Genomic DNA, 12,089 nt, shown 5'->3' with positions numbered 1-12,089 from the left:
TCCTTTTTTTATTTTTAAGCTGTGCAGCATGCGGGAACTTCCCCCATCAGGGATCAAACCCAAGCACCCCCTGCAGTGAAAGTGCAGAGTCTTTCCACCGGACCACGAGGGAAGTCCCAACAATGCTTTAAGAAGATCAGTTAGCTCATTCACTCATTTGCTCAGAACACTTCACTGGCTCTCTGTCTCACTCAGAGGAAAAGTCATTGTCAAGGAGATCATGTCAGTTACATCAGCTACTAATTTTGCCACTTGTTCACTCTGCTCCAACCAGACTGGTTTTGCTGCTACTCCAATCTTTCGTGTACTTACTGTTCCCTCTGCTGGGGAAGTTCTCGCCAGATATCCTCACCTCCTTCAAGTTTTTACACCTTCCTCACCCTCTCCTTAGAGCTTCTCCCTAACATTCTATCATTCTATTTTAATTTTTAACTTGTTCCTGTCTCCCACAACTTGCAGTCTCCTTTACCCTGTTCTATTTTGTCCATAGCATATATCTTCTAACATGCTAATAATTTCATTCATCTGTTGAACAAATGTTTGTGCAGGCATTGTCTTAAGCATTTGAAATATATAAGTGAACATATAAAAACCCCTGACCTTGGGACTTCCCTGGTGGCACAGTGGTTAGGAGTCTGCCTGCCGATGCAGGGGACACGGGTTCGAGCCCTGGTCCGGGAGGATCCCACATGTTGTGGAGCAACTAGCCTGTGCGCCACAACTACTGAGCCTGTGCTCTAGAAGCTCACAAGCCACAACAACTGAGCCCCCGCGTGCCACAACTATTGACGCCCACATGCCTAGAGCCTGTGCTCTGCAACAAAGACAAGCCACCGTTATGAGAGGCCCGCGCACCACAAGGAGGAGCGGCCCCCGCTTGCTGCAACTAGAGAAAGCCCACGCGCAACAACGAAGACCCAACACAGCCAAAAATAAATAAATACATAAATAAATAAATGTATAAATAAATAAATACATAAATAAATAATACTTTAAAAAAAACAACCACCCTGACCTCAAACTTACATTCTATTGGGGTAAGACAGTCAGTACACAATAAATATAATAAATAAATAAATATTATTTGTTGAATAAAGAAACGGATATATCTTTGGGCACTTATCTGAGTACTTCTATAGAAAAATTGTTAGGAACGGAATTGTTGGGTCAAAGAATATGCACATGTTAAGGTTTTTTACAATATGGCCAAATTCTTAATCAATAGTCAACAGGAAAAGATTGGTCTAGTACACTTATGTATATACACACATATGCATATGTTCATATGTAAATATTTGTCATATGACTACCAACTGTCTTTTCTGATCTGACCTATAACTTAATTTGAGAACATCTTTTTTTTTTTTATAAATTTACTTATTTATTTATTTTTGGCTGCTTTGGGTCTTTGTTGTTGCGCGTGGGCTTTCTCTAGTTGCGGCGAGCGGGGGCTACTCTTTGTTGCGGTGTGCGGGCTTCTCATTGCGGTGGCTTCTCTTGTTTGCGGAGAACAACGGGCTCTAGGCGCGCGGGCTTCAGTAGTTGTGGCTCACGGGCTCTAGAGCACAGGCTCAATAGTTGTGGTGCACGGGCTTTGTTGCTCCGCGGCATGTGGGAATCTTCCCAGACCAGGGCTCGAACCCGTGTCCCCCGCATTGGCAGGCAGATTCTGAATCACTGCGCCACCAGGGAAGTCCCCATGTCTTTCTTTTATATTTTATAAAATGATAGTGAGCGTAAGTGGTGGTATTTTTTCATTAATGTTCTTACTGGGAAAAAATATTTGGAATTTTTTGGGGGGAGGGAAATGGGAGACGAAGTTTTTTTTATTCAAAGAGTCTGACAGCCACTGACTTAGAATACTTGGTGTTATCAATGTTTCTCTTTCATAATTAAAATGGATTTGAAGAATTAAGATTTCTTAATCTTATCAAGGAAATTGCTACCTTTAATCTATAAATTATATTACTCAGATTTCCATACTCAGAATAGCTTACCTCAAAGTATTAGGCATTTGTAAAAACTAATCTAGGGGGACTTTCCTGGCAGTCCAGTGGTTAGGACTCCAGGCTTCCACTGCAGGGGGCAAGGTTTCAATCTCTGGTCAGGGAACTAAGATCCCGCATGCTGCCTGGCTCGGCCAATAAATAAATAAATAAAATTAAATAAGAAAAAAAAACTAATCTAGGAATAAAAATAAATATAAGCACACAGCAATAGTCAATTACATATTTAGACAGGGTAAATCTAATTATAAAATTAAAAAAAATTTTAAAACAGAGTTGAATAACTTTGTAAATTAAAATTAGGTGAAAGAAAATAATATTACTTATAAAACCTTATACTTAATATTTTGTAAATTATGATTAAGAAACACGTTCTTGTTTGGCAGTTTAAAATTTAAGTAAATGTTCATGAACAATTTCTCTTCTGGATAACAGATTTATGAATCTTTTTGTTTACTCCAAAGGCAACGAAAATAAAATATTAATGCTTAAATGTCTAAATCGTCTATCTTATCTAAAAGACTGCCCTTAATATCTGGGCTTCAGGAAAGAAAACAAGAACTAATTCTCCATTCCTCCAAGGCTATAAATTTGCAGTTGAAAAGGATTGGCAGAGTCATTTTTATCACCTTGGATAACAGTGTTTCTTAAGCCTTGCATTCTTAGATAACAAATTCTTAAAAGTGTTCTTGCCTAGAGGGTCAGAAGACAATAGAAAAGATGTTGCTCATGACCTTTACTTTTAGGATTAACTTCTTTGACCTCTTTTGGGATTTAGGAACACCACGTTTATCTTTGCTGTTTCAAAATTAGAGGGAGAATTTACAAGTTTTAGGGGAGAGGAAAAAAGAAGAAAAATCAAAAAAACTTGAAAACTAATGTATCCATTCTTTTTGAATACTCTGACTTTTTATATGTGAGTATGAAATATACATGCCCATGTGACTTAAGAATGAATGAATGATTAAACAGATATTATGATGCACCAACTTTGCTCCAGGCAATGCACTTGGTTGGTGCTTTTCAAGCTTTGTCTTGACTCATTAATGACGAGTGAGGTAAATTGTGTGTCTCCAGGAGCATTTAAAAAAACAAAAAAACCCCAACTGTGTAGAAAATACCAGAATGCATTGTGCAATAGCTGATAATTCTTTCCTGAAACTTTTTAGCTATTAATATTTATCTGGACATGTTACTGGGTGTATTTCCTAATGTGGGTCCCAGGTAAGACAAAGTAAATGTTACCACACTAATGACACCCTTGAACAACAGAGGTTCCCCTTTCTTTCACGGAGTTTACATTCTGGTCAGGTGACTGATAAGAAAACCAACAATGACACTGTGATAGGGTAAATCCAAATCCTGAGGCAGCAATGTGAAAGACATTTCACCTAGAACTAAGGGATCAGGGCTGCTCCCTGGAAAAATGACATTTCAGTGAAGACCACAGGAGTGATTAAAACGTGGACTTTGAAGACAGACTGCCTGGCCCCTACCAGGGCTCCGCCACGGTTGCCCATGTGGCTCTGTGCAAGTTACTTTTAAGCTCTGTGCCTTAATTTCCCTACCTGTAAAAGAAAAAAATGAAGGTACCTACCCCATAGGGTTGTTCGGATTAACTGGCATAATGAAGGTAAAATGCTCGGTCTGACACATCCTTAATATTTGCTGTTACCATCACAGGAGTTGGGGGAGGGTTGGGCCTAGAGGGAGAGGGGGGCACATGCTCCCTCATGTGGGGCCTGTAGGCACACAGGAATTGGGATGAGGTTGAGAATAGAGCAGAGCATAAGCAAAACCCTGAGAGAATGATAAGGTGGAGAAGTAAAATATGGGCTAGAACATGAAAGGCCTTGTAAATTGTATGGAAATTTAGATTTTAATCTGTGGACAACTGGGGGGCTTTGAAGAGTTTTAAGTGGACTGACCTTATGTGGCCAGGATCTGTGTAATAGCACACAGTAGGTTTTGTACATATTTTTTCAAAGGTGTCCTCTCTGGACTGTTGAATTTTTTCTTTTTTTTTTGGCCATGAGGGATCTTAGTTCCCCAACCAGGGATCAAACCTGCGCCCCCCTCCCCCCTGCATTGGAAGGCAGAGTCTTAACCACTGGACGGCCAGGGAAGTCCCAGTTGTCTATATTATATATAGTAGTGCGTGTATGTTCAGCTCAAGCTCCTGATTTATTCCTCCTAAACTAAATAAACTCTTACAGTTTTTAATATTTAGTTTACTTTTTTTCACAATAAACTACTGAGCCCGCGTGCCTAGAGCCCATGCTCCACAACAAGAGAAGCCACCACAATGAGAAGCCCACGCAACGCAATGAAGAGTAGCCTCCGCTCACTCAACTAGAGAAAGCCTGTGCTCAGCAACAAAGACCCAACATAGCCAAAAATAAATAAAATAAAATAAATAAATTTAAAAAAAAATGTGAATGGGCCAAACTCATTCATTATGACACAGACTATTAAAATCTGACAAAAGCAAATACTTTAGTTTAAAAAAATTTTTAGGGCTTCCCTGGTGGCGCAGTGGTTGAGAATCTGCCTGCCGATGCAGGGGACACGGGTTCGAGCCCTGGTCTGGGAAGATCCCACATGCCACGGAGCGACTAGGCCCGTGAGCCACAACTGCTGAGCCTGCGCGTCCGGAGCCTGTGCTCCGCAACAAGAGAGGCCGCGACAGTGAGGCCCGCGCACTGCGATGAAGAGTGGCCCCCGCTCTCCGCAACTGGAGAAAGCCCTCGCACAGAAACGAAGACCCAACGCAGCCATAAATAAATAAATAAATAAAATTTTAAAAAAAAAATTAAAAAAAAAATTTTTTTTATACAATTTTTAAAAGTTACTTTCTATTTACAGTTATTACAAAATATTGGCTATATTCCTCATGTTGTATAATACATCCTTGAGCCTATCCTATACCCAATAGTTTGTACCTCCCACTAATTTACCTTTTAACATAACAAAATACAAGGAAAAACTGACTTTCCTTCGGGTAAAAGAGAAACCTGAAAAATGTGGTGTTGTGGAAGCCAATGTCTTAAGAAAGGCTTTTGAACAGGGTCAAATATTCCTGAGACAGACGCACACACAGTTATTATGAGGACTACAAGGCTAAGAGGCTAAGAGGAAAAAGCGCTCAAAATCTATTTGACTCCACACAACACTAACAATTCTAATACAAACATACTAGCACTATTCGAAAAATATATAAAATTCCTAACAAAGGTAAAAGCAGCTTGATGAAAGAGAACTTAGAGAGGGCTGAAACTGCTGACTTTATATAGAGGATAAAATGCAAAAGTCAAACTACCAAGAGCTGGAACCTGGAGGGAATAGGCATTACATACTTTGCTATTGGATGCTTTTACTCAGTGGTGCAAAACATTATTATGTTAGCAGAAAACTGTATATGATGCAACAATGATTTATATTTTAGTCTGACACCACTCCCTTATTTGTTATTTACATATGAGCTTATCTTCCTTTATTTATTTTTTTTGTGGCTTTTATTCAAACCTTTTTAATAGACTTTAGTTTTTATTTTTATTTATTGGCCACACCACGCGGCATGTGGGATGTTAGTTCTCCAACCAGGGATCGAACCTACGCCCCCTGCAGTGGAAGTGTGGAGTCTTAACTACTGGACTGCCAGGGAAGTCCTTAGACTTTATTTTTTAGAACTGCTTTAGAGTTACAGAAAAATTGAGAGGATAATACAGAATTTGCATATGCCCCACATCAAATTTCCCCTACTATTATCTTAAATTAGTCTGATACATTTATTAACATTAATAGACCAATATCAGTACATTATTATTAAATAAAGTCACAGTTTATTTAGATTCCCTTAGTTTTTAACCTATGTCTTTTTTTTCTGTTGCAGGATCCCATGAAGGATATCACGTTACACAGAGTTGTCATGTCTCCTTTGGCTTCTCTTGGCCATGGCAACTTCTCAGACTTTTCTTCTTTTTAATGACCTTGACAATTTTGAGGAGTCCTGTGGAGGTATTTTGTCGGATGCTGCATTATTGGAATTTGTCTTCATTTTTCTCATAATGAGACAAGGGTTACAGGTTATTGAAAGGAAGCCAACAGAAGTAAAGTGTCATTTTCATCATATCATATCAAAGGTACATACCACTGGGACTTCCCTGGTGGTCCAGCGGTTAAGAATCTGTCTTCCAGTGCAGGGGATGCAGGTTCGATCCCTGGTCAGGGAACTAAGATCCCACATGCTGCCGAACAACTAAGCCCGTGCGCCACAACTACTGAGCCTGTGCTCTAGAGCTCCTGAGCCACAACTACTGAAGCCCGCATGCCACAACTACTGAAGCCCATGTGCCTAAAACCCGTGCTCTGCAACAAGAGAAGCCATCACAATGAGAAGCCCGCGCAGCGCAACAAAGAGTAGCCCCCGCTTGCCACAACTAGAGAAAGCCCACGTGCAGCAACGAAGACCCAACTCAGCCAAAATAAATAAATAAATAAAATAAAATTTTAAAATATATAAAATTTAAAAAAGGGTACATACCATCATCAAGATTGATCACTGCTGATGCTGGCCTTGATCACCTGGCTGAGGTAGTGTTTGTTAAGTTTCTCACTGAAAAGTTACTCCCTTTTTCCTGCTTCCCATACTATACACTTTGAAATGAAGTCATTATGTGCAGCCCAAACATAAGGAATATGGACTTAAGTTTCATCCTCCTCGAGGGAGAAGAATCTACATAAATTATTTGGAAATCTTCTGCGTGGGAGGTTTGTCTCTTCTCCTCCGTTTATGAATTTACTCAATCATTGATTTATATCTTTATAGACTCATGGATATTTATTTTACTTTTTAATTTTTTAACCACTTTTTTTAATTTTTAAAATTATTTATTTGTGTATGTATTTATTTATTAATTTGGCCTTGCCACATGGCATGCAGGACCTTAGTTCCCCAGCCAGGGATTGAACCCGCACCCTCAGCAGTGAAAGCACAGAGTCCTAACCACTGAACCACCAAGGAATTCCCTTTGATATTTATTTTGCAATCCAATACTACTTATTTATTTTTGCTCAGATTGTTCCACCTCTTTCAGTTGGGTCCTGTACTCCTTTTACATACCTCTAGTGATGTGTGTGTTATGGATTTTTTTTTTTAACACTTCCTTACTTTCTGGCCCTACAAAGTGCTCTGAATTTATCCTGTACATTCCCTGCCCCAGTCCTAGAATCAGCCATTTCCCAAAGGAGCTCTGGTTCCTTTTACTGGAAAAGGGCACTAGAAACAAAGATCCAGGCACAAGGCATGATCATTTGTACTGGGGGAGGGGGGTAATGTTTTTTAGGCCCTCTCATCTGTCAGAGCAAACAAAATATGTGTTTATACTAATATATGTATATATCTTCACAGGATATTTGGTCCTTTCCAAAACATCCATTGAGACATTTGGTCCATGATTTGTTAAATAATACAAATATTTAACTTTGTTAAAATTTTACTTAACATTTTTATTATAATTCATGATGCATTTTGGATTTCACATTTCTTCTTGTTCCTCCTTGTCATTAAGTTTGGTATGATTACTCTTAAGTGGAAAAGCAATTGCTCTCAAGTATATATTGACCTGTTTATTGGCTTTATATTCATTATACCTGTTAACAATTTTAGTTACACAAATTTGATTTTGTCAGTATTACTGTGAAGTTGGTAGCAGTATTGGAGTGTGACCACCAATAACCTGGGTGATAATTGTTCATTGCTTTGCTGTTCATCTTTTTTTTTTTTTTTTTTTTAATAGGGAGCATTTTCTTTTTTTCAATTTTTTTTTTTTTTTTTTTTTTTATTTTATTTATGGCTGTGTTGGGTCTTCGCTTCCGTGCGAGGGCCTTCTCCAGCTGTGGCAAGCGGGGGCCACTCTTCATCACAGTGCACGGGCCTCTCACTATCGCGGCCTCTCTTGTTGCGGAGCACAGGCTCCAGACGTGCAGGCTCAGTAATTGTGGCTCACGGGCCCAGTTGCTCCGTGGCATGTGGGATCTTCCCAGACCAGGACTCGAACCCGTGTCCCCTGCATTGGCAGGCAGATTCTCAACCACTGCGCCACCAGGGAAGCCCCTGCTGTTCATCTTTTAACATGTCAATACATCTCCAGATTGAAGGATGACGTATTCCCATCAGCTCTTGAAACTTGCCATGCCAACCTTCCACCATGTTGTCTGTCCTGTGATCACTATTAAGTACTGATGTATAAACATTCCACCTTTCTGTTGGAAATCTTGGAGCTTCTGGACTTCTGCCTCTGTCCACCTTCCACAGACAAACACTCTCTCAACATAATCTATTAGGTCATTTAAATTTTCTTCCGCATGCTCCACAGTGTACTCAAAAGTTTAATTTATATCTTCCAAAGGCACAGATTGAAGTCCCAACAACATGGTGTACATTTATGGGTGTTACTTTCCATTGTCATATATCAATACTTGAGTGTCACACCCAAAGAAGATATTTCTTTTGGCCACAGTGATTATGAAAGTGAAACAAGCATCTTTTTACTTGTTCATTTGTTAGAAGTAATTGAATCTCGAATTCACTTTTGCAATCTCGAAATCCATCATGCACAATGAAGGGTTAATGTCAAGATTTCTTTTTCATGCAAATGCAAGTACTTTCTCATTTATACCTGTTAAGTGTCTTCTTACCTTTTCTTTTTGTTTTTTTTCACTCTCCTTCTTTTCATCTTTTCATTGTTAGTGCATGAATCAATGGCATAGGATAACCCGATACTACACTGTGCACAGTGAATTACTGAGTCAACTGTTTTGGTGTCATCTTGAAGGTGCCATCACTGAACAATGTGGTATTAGCACTGGAATATCAAATACTGTCACACATTGTGTAAATAAGAGTACTGTCATCATTTTGACAGACTCTCCTTCACAGCACCAGTTCATTTTACTCCTATCTCTGTTAAAGGAAGGGAAATGGTAACAAAAACTATTATAATGTCGCATTGGCTTTTCTTTTTGTGAGTATACTATTTCTGCCATATTCAGCTGAGAATTTTCAAATAAAGATGTCATACTGCCAAGCAACAGAAGAAGGGTTACTTTTTTCTTTTGTAGCTATCTGACTAATGGTTGCTGGTTTACTGGTAGGGAAAACCTTACTAATGTCTCATGGACATGAGTTTGGCTGGGCTGGATCAGCCAACAAGTAGGTTCCAGGCAAGAGCATATGGTAGTCCGTGCCTAATGGCAGGTAAGTATAGGAACCACACCCACTAAAACCTTTACAAATAGTGGCAGACAGTTCTTCCAGTCTACTGCCATCATACCTCCACAGGACATCCACTCAAGGGAAACACTGCCCATTAACCCTGAGCAATGAGATAACCGTAGGGGGGTTAATTAGATGCCCAGTTAATGAGATAATTGTAGGGGGGTTAATTAGATGCCCAGTATTCCTCTCATGGTAGCTATTGCACCTTACTTCTTTGTGGTAGAAGAGCCACACGCATTCTTACTCCTCCCAAACTAATGAGATGCACGTAAAATGTCTACATCAGTGCATCAATGCCTTTGCTGCTATTTTACATAGTGGCTGGACCAAACTGCTCCTTTCAAATTCTGCCCTTACTGAATGACCCAGACACATCCAACCAAATGCCCAGTGACATATTAATACACCACACATTGAGAGATCCCATCCTCAACTTGTCATTCTCTGTGCATTTCTCTATCTGTAAGACTCTTCCTTGGCACTCATAGTTAATATAATATAAATTCCACTCTTCTGCAAGATTTGAAACCCCACTCTTCTACCTAACCCCATGTACCAGCTGGGCTACCAAGGCAAAAAGGGTTATTATTGGCAATACAGTTACACAAAATTATTGGACTAATAAAACATGATAATATATATATATGTATTTTAATCCTGTAAACCAAAAGTATAAATAAAGTTATGGGCTATTTGAACCCAGGTACATGTTTGAAGCATGGACGTTTTTGACAGGACCAAATGTCAAGGACCATTTGGCATGGACCACATGTCTCAGTGGACGTTTTGCACAGGACCAAATATCTGCTAATCATATATATACATAAATTTTCAAATTAGGTTATTTTATGTCTTTTCAGTCTTCAGGGGTAGAAGATCAGAGGAAAAACAATGCTTGGTCCCTGGATTTCCTTTCTAAAAATCAGACACCAAGGCAGAATGTCATTTGAACAATTTGTACAGGGGCATATGGCACTGCTCTTATCTCTGACCAGGTTTTCAGAGTCCTCATTGGTTAACAGCCCCAATTGTCATGCAACGCAATACCTCCTAGCTCTATTTTCACTTCCCTTTTCCAAACGATCTTCTATTTCAAATTCCTAATATTTTATTTCAATTTATTGACAGTAGGGGAATTCCCTGGCAGTCCAGTGGTTAGGAGGCAGCATTTTCACTGCCGTGGGCCTGGGTTCGATCCCTGGTCAGGGAAATAGGGAAATAAGATCCCATAAGCCTCGTGGCATGGCCAAAAACAAAACAAAAACAAAACTCTGTGCAATTTATTGACACTAGAATTCTACAACACTTGCATTCCATGAGACCTAGTGCTTCTTTCTGGGGCCAGTAAATAAAATGGAATAAAAGCTAATTGAAATCAGAAAGGCATTCAAACTATACAGCTGGCTTATAAAATGGGGATAATGATGGAGGAAAGACAGAGCTGCAGGGAAAAAGACAACTGGCATCATGGAAACTGTTATGGGGGAGTTAAAAAGCACTGGTGTTTAATCTACCCACTCTGTTCTCCTTCTGGTGGAGGGGATGGTCGGTGGGTACCAGCCCTGAGGCCCTCTGTCAGCATTTGCAAGGAGCAAAAGAGGCTGGTGGAAGAAGACAAAGTAAGTAAGAACTATTAGGATAAACTGCATGGTCTAGAAGCCCCGCCCCTCTCTCAAATCAGAAACCTTCTTTAATAAGTGAACAAAGGGCTGAACTGGAGGTTCTTCAGGGGTAGACAAAGGAAAGACCACAATCCTGTCTCTGGATTCCCTTTCTCCTAAGGAGAAGCCAAGGCAGAAAGTCAGTGAAACAACAGGGACAAAGGCAAAGGCACTCCTTTGCTCTCTGGACTGAATTTCCAGAGCTGAAATGCAAAGTGGAAACTTAAGACAGTGCCCCACCAGCACTACCTACTGCACATTCCGTGGAAACTTATAAAGAAAGAAAACATGTCCTTCTGGAAATCTCATCCTTAATCAAACCTGGGAATGCCAACAGTATTTGCTACTCTCTTCTGATAGGCCTAATTGACTTCATGTTTCCAGATACCTTCATTCAAACTGCGAAGTTTGGGAAATTGATCACCCATACTTCTCTCTTCCCCTCTGAACCCCAGCTGGTTGTCATATCGTAAAGTCATTAAATGTTTCCCACTAAACTGTTAAAAAATTGATAACAGAGGCAGGATTCTACCCCTGGGAGTATTTTTTTCTTTTTCTTTAAAAAAAAATTTTTTTTAAATATAGTTGAGGGACGTCCCTGGTGATGCAGTGGTTGGGAGTCTGCCTGCCAGTGCAGGGGGCACGGGTTCGAGCCCTGGTCCTGGGGGAACCCACGTGCCGCGAAGCAGCTAAGCCCGTGCGCCACAACTACTGAGCCTGCGCTCTAGAGCCCACGAGCCACAACTACTGAGCCCGCGAGCCACAACTACTGAGGCCTGCGTGCCTAGAGGCGGTGCTCCACAACAAGGGAGGCCACCGCACTGGGAGGCCCTTGCACTGCAGTGAAGGGTGGTCCCCGCTCACTGCAACTAGAGAACGCCCGCTCCCAGCAACGAAGACCCAAGGCAGCCAAACCTAAATAAATAAATAATTTTATTTTAAAAGTATATAGTTGATTTACAACATTGTGTTACTTTCAGGTGTACAGCAAAGTGATTCAGTTATAGGTATACATATTCTTTTTTTTACATTCTCTTCCATTATAGGTCATTACAGATATTGAGTAGAGTTCCCTGTGCTATACAATAGGTCCTTGTTGCTGATCTACTTTATAGATAGTACTGTGTATATTTTAATCCCAAA

The sequence above is a fragment of the Balaenoptera musculus genome, chromosome 10, assembly GCF_009873245.2.
Source record: "Balaenoptera musculus isolate JJ_BM4_2016_0621 chromosome 10, mBalMus1.pri.v3, whole genome shotgun sequence".
NCBI classification, from domain to species: Eukaryota; Metazoa; Chordata; class Mammalia; order Artiodactyla; family Balaenopteridae; genus Balaenoptera; species Balaenoptera musculus.
The sequence above is the reverse complement of the archived record's forward strand: the minus strand, read 5'-3'. Positions refer to the sequence as shown.